This window comes from Sphaeramia orbicularis, chromosome 14 (assembly GCF_902148855.1).
Source record: "Sphaeramia orbicularis chromosome 14, fSphaOr1.1, whole genome shotgun sequence".
NCBI classification, from domain to species: Eukaryota; Metazoa; Chordata; class Actinopteri; order Kurtiformes; family Apogonidae; genus Sphaeramia; species Sphaeramia orbicularis.
The window spans coordinates 2,270,989-2,289,022 of NC_043970.1; positions in this window are offsets into that span (position 1 = coordinate 2,270,989).

An 18,034-nucleotide genomic window follows, 5' to 3' on the forward strand; every position below is an offset into this window, starting at 1 on the left:
AGTCAGCAGCTCCTCCTTCTAAATAAGGTCTGATGTCACTGTTGGAACAGACAGGATTCATCAAACCAACAATATTTGACTGGATTCACACTGATCTGAGTTTGACTCTCATTTATCATCAGGAGTCACATGACCATCACCACACGCTATGATTTATATCAAACGCACACATGACGTTTCTGTAACCATGGAGATGAACCTGTGTTTGTACATTTATAGCATTTCTCAGAAACAGAATCTAGGTGTGATTTCCTGTTGACTGAGGCCTCTTTTCACATGAACGTATCTGGTTCATCAGTCAAAAAAACCTCCTTATATGGTCTATTAGGGTCTGTCTAGGGGTTAAGGAGACCCAAACATAAAAAGGCAACCAACGGATAGAATGGATAGAGTCAGGATGCATTGTAACACAAGGGGGACAATAACTAAACAGCCAATCAGAGCCTGAAGAGACACAATAGTTAATGAGAGAGAACGGGGTCGGAGTGTATGCACGGTGCATGTAACAGGTCTGAACCAGCGATCAGGTACCAAACACCGGTACTTTTCACTGAGTCTACATCCACCAAACACAACTGTATTAGAACTGCAACAGTAACTGGAAGACAAACACAAACCAAACATCCAATCAAACACTGACAAATGCTGAACAGATGTCAATAAAGCACAGGCACCGTTCAACATCCCACATCCAAACATGAGCTGCTGTGCTTCCTCACCACTCAAAACAACATCCTATCATTGTGGAAAAATAGGCTGACGTTTAAATTGTAGAATTCAAACTAAAAATAACACTTTAACAGTGTGTGTTTTTCACAGTACCACCATCTGTTCAGTGTCACATGTAATGTTTTGATAAGCCTTAAGTGTGTGTGTGTGTGTGTATGTGTCTCGTTTCCTGAAATTGAGCAATTTCTGGTGAAGCAGGGTGTGTGTGCACGTCAGCTTGACCTGGGGATGAGGACGAGAGGAAATTCCCACCAAAACCATGTTCAAAACAAAGTCATTAATAATATAACATCAAGTTTGGCAAAAGAGCGTATCACGCATGTGATCAGTTCCTTTTATGGAAGTAAGGATGTGCAAACGTAACGCTCCTGTATAAAACCAACTGTTGAATAAAGAATGGGTGAGAGACTCCCTGAGACCATCCCAAAGTCGTCGTTTCTTCATTTTAGCAACATCATCATTCTGTCTAATGTGACAAACACATGAAACAGACTGGGTGACCAACAGCAGTCCCACTGTGTCCAGTACAGACGCTGGAATGCATCAGTGTGTCCACAGTGTGATGCATTCAAAGCCTGTCATCCATCCAAGCACACACACACTCTGTTTGTGTCCCAGACTTCAGTCTCATCCATCCTGTTCCTACCTGGAATGTTCATGGACACAAACACCAGGATGTAGACGCTGTGGTCCATGTCCAGTCAGATGGTCTTCTCTTCTTGGAGTCGTACTCTTCACTGTCTCTGTGTTTGATCAGTACTCTGGTCTGGTCCTCCGTCGTTCTTATCTCCTCATCGATGCTTCCGCTGCTCAGTGTCACAGTCGACTTCAAACATTTCATCACATCAGACGTCTTCAGAGTTCAACCCAAAACCTGTCCTGATGAATGTGTCGCAGCTCTAACACCACAACCAGTCACTGACACTTTAAAGTTAGTTCCAAAGGAATCAAGCAACAGGACGAAGCACCAGCACCAGCAGCAATTTTGAACTCTTCTGTTGCCCAATCACAGTCTAATCCACTAAATGTGGAGTCTGTGAATGACAACCAACCTGTGTTCTACACCAGGGAAACCAAAGAAGCAATGAGCAGTCACTTTAAACAAGCAGCCAGATCATGGGCGTCCTTAGACCTGGACAAGCCCAGGGTGTTTGGGCAGTAGCCCCAGATCTCTGAGCACACTGGTTTTATTACTACACCCCCCAAAAGGGGAGGCAAGGGGTACTGTTTTGGCTTAATTGGTTTCTTTGTGTCTTTGTTTGTTAACACTCTAGCAGCAAAACTATTGGTTGAATTCATACCAAATTTGGTTTTAATGATTGACAGTGACCCAAAATAAATGTCATTACATTTAGGGAAAAATAGGTCAAAGTTTAAATTTTTTTATGATTTTTGTTTTTTAGTAGTAGTAGTAGTAGTTTATTCAGTCATGACAACACCAAATATTGTACACAGTATTGACATTTCATGCAAAGGAAAGAAAAAGAATCACAGAATCACAAAATCAAGAATCTTGTGTTGAATAATGTGTTGAATAATGACTGAAAAGGTATAGGCAGAAGCAGACTGCTTATCAAGGCCTATCCTATATTACAACTTTTTAGGCTACCAACCTCCAAAGAAACAACAACAACAGATAATTAATCGCATTTATAAGCTTCAAAAATAGCTTTACAAACCATTTTCTTAAAAACCAAAAAAGAATTACATGTTTTTAAATTTATGTTGGCATCATTCCAAAATTTAACTCCAATAATGGACACACATCTCCTTTTCATACCTTTTTTAGCTCTTTGTACAGTAAATTTGCAAACACCTCTGAGATTATATGGAATGTCCTGAATTGAAAAGAACCTCTGTATTGGGTCAGGGAGCATTTTTGATTTTGCTCTGAACATAACTTGCATTATTTTATAATAAAAGAGATCATAAAATTTCATCACATAAGAATTTAGAAAAAGTGGCTCCGTGTGAGCATAATAATCAGCCTTATTGATAATACGAATAGCTCGTTTTTGCAGTTTTATTATTGAATTTATAGTGGTTTTGAAGGTGGATCCCCACAATTCCACACAGTAAGTTATATAGGGAACAATCAATGAGTAATAGATTAAATGCAAGGCCTTGGAATTCAATACATTTCTAGATTTAAACAGGATTGCAAGTGATTTTGAGATTTTCCCTTTAATGTATTCAATGTGTTGTTTCCATGTTAGCTTTTGATCAACGACAACTCCAAGGAATTTAGTCTCAGAAACTCTTTCAATATCAACATTACAAATTTTTAATTTAACATTACAATCACTTGCATTTAGATTCCCAAAAACCATAAATTTTGTTTTCTTAATGTTTAAAGATAATTTATTGACATCAAACCAAGTCTTAAGATTTTCCAGCTCCATTTCTACACTGCACAGAAGTTCCTTTAAATTCTTTCCAGAGCAAAACAAATTGGTATCATCAGCAAATATTACATATCTAAAAAAATCTGTTACATTGCAGATGTCATTGATATAAAGAATAAACAGTTTTGGACCAATCACTGATCCTTGTGGTACACCGCATGTAATCCTTCTCAGTGCTGACATCGTATCATTAATTTGTACACACTGGTGTCTGTTACCTAAATAACTCTCCAGCCAAGAAAGAACAACCCCTCGTATTCCATACATCTCTAATTTCTTCAATAGCTGACTATGATTTATGGTGTCAAACGCCTTCTGTAGATCAATATACAGACCAATAGAACACTCACCATTTTCATTTGCATTTGCTATTTCTTCTACCATTTGCATTACTGCAAAAGCAGTAGTTCTGCTTTCTCTAAATCCATATTGATTTTCGCTTAGTAATTTATTTTTATGAATAAAGGAATTTCATTGTTTCACGAACAATTTCTCTAAAATTTTAGAAAATTGCGGCAAAAGTGATATTGGTCTGTAATTTTCCATACAGTGTTTATCTCCATTTTTATGAATTGGGATCACCTTTGCTAACTTCATATTATTAGGAAAGATTCCTTTTTGGAAAGACAGATTACAAACATAGGTCAAGGGTCTGACAATATAATCAATAACATCTTTAATAATTACTGAATCAATGGAATGTATGTCAAATGTTGTCTTGTTTTTTAATTTTCTTACAATGTCAATAATATCAGTTTCATGTACCCCACTTAGGAACATAGAACTAGCATTAGTGTTAATCAAATTATTAAACTTATTTTTGTTGTCATCAGATACAGTGATCTGTTTTGCCAAGGAAGCTCCAACATCTACAAAGTAGTCATTGAACTCATCAACAATATTTTTTAAATCATGCACTTTGTTATTAACTTTATTTATAAAAAAAATCTGGGAGTTCTGAATTATTACTTTTATTCTGAATAATACAATTGATTACTTTCCAAGTTTTTTGTATATTATTTTTACTGTCCTCCAACATTTTACTATAGTATTCCTTTTTTTGAGTCCTCATAATGGTAGTTAGTTTGTTCTTATAGCGCTTATATTTTTCCTCACTATCACTAGTTCTCTGCTGTAAAAACTTTTTGTACAGTTGATTTTTTGTATTACATGCCTTTTGCAGACCTTTTGTAATCCATGGTTTACCTTCATATTGATCTTTCACCCTACACATTTTTATAGGACAATGCTTATTATATAATTTTAAAAATGCAGACAAAAATGCATCATATGCTAGGTCTGGATCATCAACATAAACCTCGTCCCAGTTACAATTCCAAAGAGCCATTTTTAAGGCTTCAATTCTTTCTGGTGTTTTCAATCTCCTTAATTTGCAGGGACGTTTATTTTTATCAACCGAACATTTAGCAATTAAATTATGCACAACTACATTTTGATTGATGATTTTTGTTCATCTTTTTTTTCCCCCAGTTTACTTATTAGGCAAAATTTCACATGTCTGTAGCAGAAAAACTATTGGTTGAATTCTTACCAAATTGGGTTTAATGATTGACAGTGACCCTCCCCCAAAAAATGTCATTATTAACTGGCTCCAATCAGCTGTTCTGGACAGTTCACATTATTTTCATAAAAGTGTGTCTGTACAAATAGAATATAGATTCTATAAACCAGAACTGTACGTCGTGTCATGTCTGCTCCCAGACTGTGTCTGTCTTTTCTGTTTTCTCTGTCATTTCCTGTTTTATTTTGTTAAGTTTCCCTCTTGTGTCATGTCTGGTGTCTTTACTTCCCCTCCTTGATTGTTTCACCTGCTCCTGATTACCTGACTCCTCCCTGATTATCTCCACCTGTGTCCTATTGTCTTCCCTCCCTCTTGTGTATTTAAACCCTGTGTTTTCCCCTGTTTCTTTGCCAGTTTGTGTTCTACCTTTGTGTGCTCACTTACCAGCGTTTTTGGATACCTGTCAGTCTGTCTGCCCGTTCTTGACCCGTTTTTGCCTTCCGACCACCGATCCTGCCTGTTCCTCGTCTGCCTGCTCGTCTGGTTCTGACCTGGTTCGTACATCGACTTCTGATTCTGCCTATTCCCTGACTACCTCAGCCTCCAACGTGTTACCTTGTGTTTCGACCCTCGCCTGGACCCTGACCGTGAGTAGCCTTTCCCTCATGTCCCGTTGCCTCCTGAATTGTCCTCCTGTGTATGACCTGGTTTGTTTTTTGACTATCCTCTGTTTTGCCCTAGTCGGGGTGTTGACGGGAATCCTCCGGCTCGGCCGTGCTGACCATCCATATTCTCCGTTCACAGCCCGGACGAAGAGTCCAGTATCACACGCCTTCATAGACGTGTTAACAATTTTGTGCTGTGTTTTTACTACCGTGATTGTGTTTAATAAACACTCTCAATTGGTCATCTGTGTTCTGGTCTTGCATTTGGGTTCAGCATTTGTACTAGTCCCATTACACGTCGGACGTCCATGTTTGTTTTCATCAACACCTGCCGTCTCTGATTGACCCCGCCCCTGACTTTTTTGTCCAATGCCAGCGCAGTTCATCACATGTGTCCTTCTGTATACAAAGTCTGGTCCAGTAGCAAAAAGTGGAATGAGAATGTGATCGAACAACAGGAAAAAAAAATAAAGTCCACATTCGATCTGAACCAAATAAGTGGAACCAAAGGACAAAGGACTGTCCAGATGTGAAGACACTGTAATGTTCATTTTCTTACATTTAGATGTGATAAAAGGTCATTTGTGACACTTTTGGTGTGTGTTTCTGCAGTTTGTCCCATTAATGACAGTGTTATTAATATTCACATGTAGATGACCGTGCAGAGATGTGAGCAGCTCAGCCACATCTACATGTCCAAGGAGATCAGAGGCCTGTTCCAGAAAGAGGGTTCTGTGAAAACTCTGAGTATGTGAACCCTGACATGAGGGAAACTCTGGGTTTTCAGTTCCAGAAAGAGAGGGAAGTCGAACCCTGAGTCTGTCGCCATGGTAACTGACTCCGTGAACGTAACCTGCTCGCAGGCAGGTTTTCTTTAAGAAACCCCAGAGTTTCACCTGACTCCTCCCACCTGAAACATGCTGTTAGACGTGGGTTGTCCAGACAAACGCGATCCCAAAGCCTTAAAAGCACAGTTAATACGTAGCGATTTACGTCAGGAGAGGATTTTCAGACGGAGTAGATGCGCTATCATTTCCTGATGAATATCTGTTCATCCATGTCTGTGTATTTGGGGTTGAACAATATAAGTTCAGCATCTTCCTACTTCATTTCAGACACAGTGTTGTTAAAGAGCCACAGTGAAATAACTGTACAGTATGTGAATTATTTTTCTTTTGTTGGTGATTACCTTCAGTATTTTGGACTGTTCTGTTTAAATTCGTAATTTATTTTTTCCCTTTTGTTCACCTTTATGTGTTATTCCTACTTATGTTGGACATAAAGTTTATTATTATCATTTCAATCTTACATTCCATATTAAATCCTAAATTATATTTTAAATAATGTTGAGACTTTCTGCTGTAAACTCAGACTCAGATCAGTGATAATCTTCATTTTGCTGGTCTTCCAAATGTAATAGTGTGTGTAGATGGAACACACATTCTTATTACTGCACCTGCACAAAACCAAGGCACTATGTTCACAGGAAGTCCTTCCACAGCATCAACGTCCAGGTATCAACACTAGTATGTTGAAAATGACAGTATACGTCAAAATATACAGTAGTCAGTAATAATAATAATGCCATTCTCTGCACTATCAAAGTCAAATTATGATCCGACACACATCATTACAAATGTAGGAGCCAAGTGTCCTGGGTCTGAACATGACTCCACATATACCCAGAGTATAGCCTGATCCACAGATACTCCACATATACCCAGAGTATAGCCTGATCCACAGATACTCCACATATACCCAGAGTATAGCCTGATCCACAGATGTGCATCATAGAGCTCCTCCAGACCTTTCCAGAACACTTTCTTCCACCTAAATCTGTGCTTCCGACCCCGAGTAACGGCCCGTTTTAGTTTTGAAAGGTCAAAGGTCAAACTGTAAAATTCCTCCATTTTGTGGCCTGGACACACAAAATGGAGGATATCTCTGTGACCCTTTGACCCACGTCCACCATGTTTTCACTGTGTGTTTGTACAATTTCACCACACGTGTGTGTGAATGTTGAAGAGCGTTTGTTAAGGGGAAGCCTGTTTAATTTTTAATTAGACTGGTCAAAAGCCTGAAAAGGCCCTGAAATATGACGTTTTATTTTATATCTCTGTCATTCGTTGACATAAGTCTGTGTTTTTTTCACTGTGTCTTATTACAATTTCTCTCCACATGTTTGTAAAATTTCAAGTGTCTGTGTTCAGGGGAACCCTGTTGAATCTGCAGTTAGACTGGTCAGAAAAAGGCCCTGAAATATGCAGTTTTATTCCTATCTCTGTGATGCTTTGACTTAAATTTCTGTTCTTTCCAGTGTGTCATCACACCGTCCATACACAGCCGTGTGTGGAATTTGAAGAGTCTGGGTCAAAGGGAAATATGAAACCCACCTGAAAATGGGACACAAACTGAGGCGCAGACGCAGCCTGAAGCACCAGAAGAATTCATATGTGTGTCATAGTTGGACTCAGCTTCACCAAATTCACACTGTGGTATGACACCACTGAACCTGATGTGTGTGGTGAATTTAAAGGGTCTGGGTTAAGGGGGCGGGGGGGGGGGGGGGGGTCACAGCTCAAGATATACTGAAATCAGCCCTTTTTAAGCCAAAAACACACATTTCCTTCAGTTTTTCTGCAGAGCCTTGGGTTAAAAGGCTCAAATGCACAGAATATTGTCAGTATGTGAGCCTGTATGTGTGTGGTGAATTTCAAGTCCGGGGGTCAAAGGGAAATAGAAAACCCACCTCAACATGGGATGAAAGCTAAGGCTAACTGCAGGCCTTAACACACATTTACTTAAAGAACTCTGCAGGGCTTTCATGTTTCAGAGGTCAAATTCACAGCATGTTCAGACAACATGACCCTCTACATGTGTGCAGAGTTTGGAGCCGGCACCTCAAAACATGGCTTCACCAGAGCTGAAAGAGTTTAAAACTGAGGCCTTCAGGGACCAGAAACACACATTTCCTGTCATATCTCAGAGGTGCTTTATGTTAAAACCTCAATTTTCACAGGGATTCATCGTCATGTCCTCATGTAAGTGTGTGCAAAGTTTGAAGTGTGGGGGTCAAAGGGAAATATGAAAGCCACCTCAAATTTGTATGAAAACCATGCACAGTTGCAGGATAAAACACACTCATTGTGTCATATCTCTGTCATAGTTTGACCCAGTTTCACCAGATTTGACTCTGTTCATCCCAGGTAGGGGTCCTAACGGTGGACTGAAGATGAAGGTGGTGGATCCTTTCCCTAGGGGTCAAAGGTCAGGGGCTGGTGTATTTTTTTTATAATCTGTATGAATAAAAGTACTTTGTCTGTGAGTTCTGTCCTGATTTTTGACTGTGTCGCACACATTCATCCACTGATCACATACAAACTGGTCCCAGCTCCAGAACTACTTCCTAAAGCTAAGTAGCAACTACCTACTATTCATTTGTCCACAAAGGGGCGTTTCAGAGTTTTGAAGCCCTACAGAAAGATCATGGACTGGGAAAAGAAGATTTTTTAGGTACCTGCAAGTGAGACATTACTTTAACAAAAATCTTAAAGAGGTTTTACAAAAATGTAAGATAGGGTTCATAGAGGTGTTTATGTCATTAACTAAACCTGAAACAAACAACAAAATTATTTCCAAATTATATAATGCCATACAATTATCTAAACAAGAGAATACAGAATACATAAAGAAGAAATGGGAAAAGGAACTGAAGGTAAAGATCACACAGGAGAGCTGGGAGAAAACATGCCAACTACAACGGTTCTCAACTGGGTCAAACTCATGGCACAAGTTCTGCTGGAAAAACGTCACAAGATTTTTTGTTACACCCATTCAGAAACGACATCAAGGCAGCGGGGACACTTGTCGGAGACTTTGTGGGTGTACTGGAGCCAACCACTTCCATATTTTTTGGGACTGTCAGGTTATAAGACCTTAGTGGGAAGAGATCCACAAACACATACAAAATGTATTTAATGTAAACATTCTGTTTAAATGGGAAACCATGTATTTGGGCAATCTACTGTTTGAGTCATGGAACATTAAAGACATAAAATTACTGGCTATACTGTTGGCAACCAGTAAGAAATGTGTTACAAGGAGATGGTTAAAAGTAGAACCACCCACCACTGATGAATGGGTTAGAATTATCTATGAGATTTATGTTATGGAGAAGATATCCTTTTGCCTCAGAGCTGAAAAAGAAAGATTTTATAATATCTGGTCCAAATGGACTGAGTACGTAAAACCAATCAGATCTGATTTCATTTGATTGTTTTTGTGCTTTGTGTGAACCCATCTGCTTTTATGTGAGGTTGTGTTTGTATGAGCTGTGTGCTCCCTTGGTCTGGTTTGTTGTGTTATTGTTTCAACTGAAATTAATGGTCTGTGAAAAGAAATTCTAGAAAGGCAATATGGATATAATCATCGAAACTTTCTATATCCACCCTACTTTATTTTCTTGAATGATGAAGGCTGTAATTAATGCCCCCTTAGTCCACCTAGCCCAGTGTTTTCCTACGCACCCTGAACGCCTCACAGGTCCAGGATCAGAATCCTCTGATTTCTGCCGCATTTCTTTTCTAATTCAGACACTGACGAAGAAGAAACCCACTAACAGAGAAATCACAAAACCTGTTGACGAACTGTAGCAGCAAACTATAGATTTATACTGGACAAAAGTTTGACAATTGTTCAGTAAGTTTGTGAATCCGCTCTCTTTATCCTGGTAAGTTAGCAGCAGCGTTTAGCTTAGTTTAGTTTAGTTTAGATTATTTCTCTCAGTTAATACATTTATTCGCTGAATGTAGAATGTAAGATGTCATATGGAAGTGGATATGTCTAAACCCAGTCAGGATATGAAAGTTGTTCTGATATTAAGCTGTAAAACCGTTTCATTTGAGTTGAGTTGTGCTGGAGCTAAGCTAAGCTAACATGGAGGCTTTCCAAGCTAACATGGCGCCGTGTGTTCTACTGCTGTGGATGTGTTGACATATGACTGACATGGATTCAACCAGTTGGACTGAAATTAAACACTATTAAATGGGTACAGGTATTTTTATACTGGAAAACACAGCCCTTCTTAAATGTCCTCTTTTCTTTGTTCTTCTGAATGTTGTCCAGTGTTACAGGTAAATGTTTGTTCTGTGGACTGTCTTAGTAATCGTCTGTCCATTTGTGTTCAGGCTGGTTTTTGCTGGATTTTCTTCTGTGGACAGAACTGCTGCCTTCCCCTGGGACGCCGTCCTCAGGACATACCAGGATGTTCATCTTTTCCATGGATGGAGGGAGGATCTGGATCAGTGGAACTGAAGGTTTGGATGATATATTTGAATTTTGTGCTTTTTTTCTCTTTAGATTTCAGAGGTTTGAATTGGGCCCAACATATAAAAGTGAAAGGCTGTAAATATTAGATTAGTAACTTTAAAGCTAAATGTCAGACACTGGGACACACTGAACTCATGAAAACTGAAGGTGAACCTTAAACTGAAGAGGACAGTGTTAGCTCCATCAGCAGTGAGTTGTCCAACTGAGACATGTGGACATGCACTGAGGACACATTCACACAGGAAACAGCTGTGAGCTCAACTTTAGTGGAAATAATCATTTTCATCCATATGTTTTGTGTTCAACCAGTGTTGGACCGTCTTTAGGACGAGCATAGGGACAGTTTTCTGATTTATCAAGTATTGTTAAAGTACATTTCCACACTGTTTACCTCAGCTTAAGCTTTAAGATCATGATAAACTCAGTATCTGAACTGAATCTAGACACAGAAACATATATTACCTGAGTGGAGCTGATTGGTATCATCACAGACATCCTGTTTTTCTGTCCATACAGTCATCTTGAGGCTCGACGACAGCATCAGCCAATCAGCTATCAGCAACCAGGGACCACAGGAACCCAGTGTGGTTCGGTTCTTTCCATCTGTGATATGGATCAGAAAAGTGAAGAGTAAGAAAACTGAACCCTCCGTTATTGATCAGCAACAAAAAAAAGAACAGAGTCAGCCTCAACATTGACACATACTACTACACTGACAGAATACATATAATATGAGATAGATAGATAGATAGATAGATAGATAGATAGATAGATAGATTCATACTTACACACCTGTACGTCTCCATCCACATACTTGTCCATCCTTATATCACCCAGTGATCCCCAACCCCTCCCTCATCCCTGTACCTGTAGTCCTGTAGTCTCACCCCGCTGACTGAAACACAAAAACCTTTCCTAGTCGTATGTATTAAGTGAATGTTAAAGTTAGTTTTCCCCCTTAAATTATAACCCCCTCCCCATGAGTACTGACTAATTTCTGTATATTTGTTGGTAATAGATTATTTTTATCTTTGTACAGGATTTAAGCTGTTTGATCGTCCACAATGTCTGTAAATTTGAGTCATTTTGACTGTAAGAATAATAACACACACACACACACTTACACACACACTTTTTTTATTTTATTTTAATTTTCTGTATTTGAATTTTTTTTTTGAAGTTGTTTGTTTTCTTGTATATTTATAATTAATTACATTTAGTAGAAAACTTATTTTTTTAAATGTATTTGATTTTACATTATTATATTTTCTGTTTTACACTGATTTTACTTTTATTTGAGATATTTATTTCATTGTATATTTGGAATTTTTTAAATGTGGTTTTATTTAATCTCATTTTACGTAATTTTCTGTATTTTATTTTTACTTGATTTTTTAAATTTATTTTACTTGATATTCCATGTTGTTTTTGTTTCATGTATTTATTAATTTTGTTGTATGATTGTAATTAATTTAGTTTGATTGTGTTTTATTGTATAAGGTTCAGGTTAGAGGAGGAGGCAGAGGTTAGGTTTAGGTTGGGGGTTAAGGGTTAGGGTTAGGTGGAGAAGGAGACACAACCCTCCTGGGGGAGGACTCTGAGGGACTGGGGCTCTGTGAGGGGGGTTAAGGTTAGGATTGGAGATAGGTTAACTACATCTGCATGAAGTGATCATATTTATACAAACTGTGTTAGGAATGGGGTTAGGGTTAGGAACAGGGTCAGGGTTAATAAATTTTTAAAAAAATTTATATTCTCCTTTTTTGGCACTCAAGGACACCGTGCAGTAAAACAGGAGAGTATAAAACAAACACTAAAACCGAGTCAAATAAATAAATAAATAAATGAACAGTAGAATCAGTGTGTGTTCAGATGGTTCTTGGTCCAGTCCTGATGATTCCTCTTCTGGCTCTGGTTCTGTGCTGCTCTATTCCAGCCTTTCTCACCTGGACCTGGTCTCTGAGGCCTGAACATCATCTCCTTCTGGACCCTCCAGGTCAGTTCTGGTTCTGGAACATAGTGGTTCTGCAGGTCCATGTGTTCCTGGTCCTTTCCCTTTGGATTCTGTTCTAATCTTTTGCTGTTCATTTGTGTGTTTTCTTCTCTTTGCATATTTTATGACTCTGTCGACTGTTTGCTATAAAACAGGATCATCTTGTGGTCGTGCTTCAATAGTTGCGCTGTTTCCACATCCTTTCATCTGAACTTTTTTTTTTTTTTAACTCTTCACTGTTACTTAATCTCTGTTTTTGATCTATTTTAGCTGAAGTACAGAAGCTTCCTTCTAATTCTGCACACCTTCATATGGGCTGGTAACATTTGAGGCCATACTCTCTCCTCTTATACAAATATATATCACCTGGAAATGACTAATTCCAACCACAAATGTCATTTATATAGTCTGGAGGATAAAACTGGCATAAATATGATATGGTCAAAATACTAATATGCCTCACAAGGTTCTAAAAGTTTAAGATTTTTCATTCTAGTTTAGTTTTATTTAGTTTTGACTTTTTTTCTCTATTTCAGTTAGTTTGAATTTGTTTTTAGAGCAGGTTTGCTAGTTTTTATTAGTTTTCTTTTTTTTTCTAAATGCTTAGTTTTAGTTTAGTTTTAGGTTTTTTTAATATCTTTTCTCTTCTTCTCCATCATATTCAAATAAATCCCAGACAGGACTCTCCTGCTTTCTCCCAACTTTATTCTCCATGTTTCCAGGTAGAATGGGGACCAGAAGACGACTGGAAACCACAAGTGACGGACCCTTAAATATCATATGGTGACAGCAGAGAAAATTGCTAGAGTGAAATGAAACGATTTTGTATCAATCTGACATTGACAAAGACGAAAACAAAGGAAATTTTATTCAGAATTTTTATCTGTTTTAGTTAGTTTTGTAAACGCACGATACAGTTTGTTAGTTATCATTTTTTTCTTTTAATTATAGTTTTGATTTATTTCAGTTAACAAAAATGCTTTTACAGTTCTAGTTTTTCTCATTTTGTTAGTTTTTGTTAATGATAACCTTGGTGCCTAATAATTGTGCACACGGTGTATAAACCAATATAAAAATAACAAATAAAAGTAAATCAACTGTGATGGACAGATCCTCCAAAAGAAACAAAAGATAATAGTGTGATTCAGGTCGTCTGTCCTGGTGCAGTGGTGCATTGTGGGTGTTGAGTCTGCAGCTGGACTGACCACAGTTGGACTTAGTAGCCAAGGTTATTATCGTTAACGAAAACTAATGAAATGACCAAAACTAGAATTGTTAAAACATTTTCGTTAACTGAAATAAATAAAAACTATAATTAAAAGAAAGACAGCCATAAGTAAGTAAGTAAAGTAAATTTTATTTATAGAGCACTTTTCACAGACAGAGTCACAAAGTGCTTTATCAATTCAAATCAGAATCAAATTAAGTTTACAGAGACCCAACAGAATCCTTCAGGAGCAAACACTTGTGATTGGTGACAGTGGCGAGGAAAAACTTCCCTTTAACAGCAGAAACCTCGAGCAGACCCAGACTCCTGAAGGATGGCTGTCTGCCTTGACCAGTTGGGGTTAAAGAGAGAGAGAGAGAGTAAAGGAGGAGAAAAGAGAGAGCGATAGAGATATAGAGAGACTGGGGGGGGGGGGGGGGGGGGATGACACATGGAGTACGTTATGATGAATACATAGAGTGTAATCAGTCTGTGGTGGTCCTGGGTCAGGTGGGAGACTAAAAAGCCTTTTTGAACAGGAGGGTTTTGAGGTGTTTCTTAAAGCTCTCTACAGAGTCCATGGACCGTAGGTGTAGAGGCAGGTCATTCCATAGACGTGGTGCCACAGCTTTAAAAGACCTGTCACCGCGTGTACTAAAACAGGTCCGTGGAACCATCAGCAGGTGCTGTCCTGAAGACCTCAAGCTACGAGTTGAGCTGTAGGGCTGGATCAGGGAAGCAATGTATGCAGGGGCCTGGCCATGTAGGGCCCGGAAAGTTAGCACAAGAATTTTGAAATGAAGACGATATAGAACAGGGAGCCAGTGGAGAGATTTAAGGATGGGAGTGATGTGGGTTCTCCTGTTTGTGCGGGTCAGGAGCCTGGCAGCAGAGTTCTGGACAAACTGTAGACAGGCCAGCTCCTTCTTGTTTAAGCATGTAAACAGGCTGTTGCAGTAGTCTAAGCGAGAAGATACGAAAGCGTGAACGATCATCTCGAGCTCATTTGTGGACACCATAGATCTGAGTTTGGAGATGTTGCGTAGGTGGAAGAAACAGTTTTTGACTAGGTGTTTGGAGTAGAATTCTAAAGACATGTCCTGGTCAAAGATGACACCCAGATTCCTCAGTTTTGTCTTTACCGAGGAACTCAGGTCTCCAAGGTGATGTTTGATCCCTGGGATTGCACTATCCGGGGCAATGATGAGGGTCTCAGTTTTGCTGGAGTTCAGCTGGAGGCTGTTATCATTTAGCCACTGCTTCAGCTCTGACAAGCAGTTGATTAAGGAACTCAGTTTGTGGGGCTCAGAGGATTTAAAGGAGCAGTATATCTGGATGTCATCCGCGAATAGATGATAGGAGACATCACTATACTGTTGGATAATGTGGCCAAGTGGGAGGACATAGAGTAAGAATAGGACTGGTCCCAGGACAGAGCCTTGGGGCACACCACACAGTAGATCCGCTGAGTCAGATTGGAAGTTGTTTATTGACACAGTGAAGCTTCTGCCGGTCAGGTAAGAGGAGAACCAGTCTAGCACATGACCTGACATCCCTACCAGGTCCCTCAGTCTCTCAATCATTATGGTATGGTCCACTGTGTCAAAGGCCGAGGAGAGATCTAGCAGGACCAAGACCGTGGATTTCCCGGAGTCAGCCGCCATCAGGATGTCACTAGACACTTTTAATAGTGCGGTTTGTGTTGAGTGGCATTGTCTAAACCCAGACTGAAAAGTGTCATAGATCTGGTGTGTCTCCAGAAAAGCTGTCAGTTGTTTAGACACTGCTTTCTCAAGGATTTTGGCCAATAGGGGGAGCTTTTGAAATGGGCCTGTAGCTTTTGAAGTCTGTGGGGTCCAGTGTGGTTTTCTTTAGTTTAGGTTCTATGATGACCTGTTTGAAGGAGCTGGGAAACAAACCAGTTGAGAGCGACAGGTTAAAAAACTTTGTGACCCATGGTCCAATAGTGTCAAAGACACCGACAAGGAGCTTATGGGGGAGGATGTCTGCAGAGTTGGAGGAGGGTTTCGTTTTGGATAAAAGTGCTGAGATGTCCTCCAGTGTCACAGGGTCGAAAGAGGACCAGGTTTGCAGAGGGGGATCAGATAGGGTCAGACGGCCAGAGGGTGGTGGGATATTGTGTTTAATATCCCTGATCTTGTCTGTGAAGAAGTTTAGGAAGTCATTGCTGTCAGCTTTACAGAGCACAGGGGCAGCAGGGACAGCAGGGGACACAATGGACTGGATTGTGTCGAAGATTACTTTGGGGTTTTTCTTGTTTGTGGCTATAAGTTTGTGGATAACTAACTGAAACTGTATTGTGTGCTTATAAAACTAACTAAAACGGATAAAAATTATGGATAAAATTCCCTTCGTTTCATCTTTATCAATGTCGGATTGATATGAAAGCGATTTTTTTCGCTCTAGCAATTTTCTCTGCTATCACTATATGATGTTTTATGATCCATCCATCCATTTTCCACCGCTTATCCAGCCGAGAGACATAGTCTCTCCAGCGTGTCCTAGGTCTTCCCCGAGGTCTCCTCCCGGTGGGACATGCCCGGAACACCTCCCCAGTGAGGCGTCCAGGAGGCATCCGAAACAGATGCCCGAGCCACCTCAGCTGGCTGACGTCGCCCGGTACGGCGCAGCCGGGGCCCCACCCCGGAGTCAGGCCCGGGGTTGGGGCCTTTAAGCAAGCGCCTGGTGGCCGGGCCTATGCCCACGGGGCCTGGCGGGGCCCAGCTCGAAGGAGCGACGTGGGCCCGCCCTCCGGAGGACCCACCACCCACCGAGGGAGCTGTAGGGGCCAGGTGCACTGTGGATTGAATGGCAGTCGATGGCAGGGGGCTCGACGACCCGACCCCCGGACACAGAGTCTAGCTCTAGGGACATGGAATATTTTATGATAGTTATGTTTGGGTTTTTTTTTTCTTTTAATTCTAGTTTTTATTTATTTCAGTTAATGAAAATGTTTTTTTCAGTTCTAGTTTTGGTCGTTTCGTTAGTTTTCGTTAATGATATTTTTAAAATTATTTATTTAAACTTTATTTAACCAGGAAAACGATCCCATTGATATTAAGAATCTCTTTTTCAAGGGAGTCCTGGCCAAGAGACAGCATGAAACACAAAACATAGTTACAACATACAGTTACCTCATACAGTTACAACATACAATAATTTACAGGACAATTCAACCTATGAAAAGCACCTGCAAGTCACTGAGTTGTTCTCCAGCACTTTGAGTTTGATTTAAAAGCATTCAGGGAGATCAATTCAGACAGTTTCCAGTCTTTTAGCAACATATTCCATGTGGACAGAGCAGAGTACACAAATGCCCTTTTACCCAGCTCTGTATGGGCAAATGGCACAAAGAGGAACAAATGCTCATTCGATCACAGACAGTAAGAATCAACACTTCTTCTTGTTATTAAACTACAGATATAGGAAGGCAGTAGCCCAAGTATAGCCTTGTAAATAATAATAATAATGGACTGGATTTATATAGCGCCTTTCTAGACACCCAAAGCGCTTTACATTATCAACCCATTGTTCATTCGCTCTCACATTCTCCCTCTGGTGGTGGTAAACTACATTTGTATCCACAGCTGTCCTGGGACAGGCTGACAGAAGCGTGGCTGACAGTTCGCGTCTACAGCCCCTCCGACCACCACCAAACATTCCTACACCAGTGTGGGTGGCACTGGAGGGTGAAGTGTCTTGCCCAAGGACACAACGGACTGAGCGGGATTCGAACTGCCAACCCTTTGGTTATTGGACGACCCGCTCTACCGGTTGAGCCACAGCCGCCCCCCAAAAATTAAATTAAGGTGTACCCTTGGCTGGGACCCTCCCTCTATATCTGTATGACTGCGGTGGACTAGATGTGACCGGTGCTATCGTCTCTGCGTTGTGTTTCTTATATTATTATTAAATTATATATTATATTCTTATGGTGTGATGTAGAATGGACCCACAGGACACGATGTTGGGATTGGAGGAGGAAATAGTACTCACACTGCGTTTATTCTGGCAATATGCAAATTCAGACACAATTAGTCCTGACTGTGGTCCAGCCCCAAACTATAATGAAAAAGAGTCCGGTTAGCATGCTTTGACACCAAGATTATTATCGTTAATGAAAACTAACGAAATGACCAAATCTAGGATTGTAAAAACATTTTC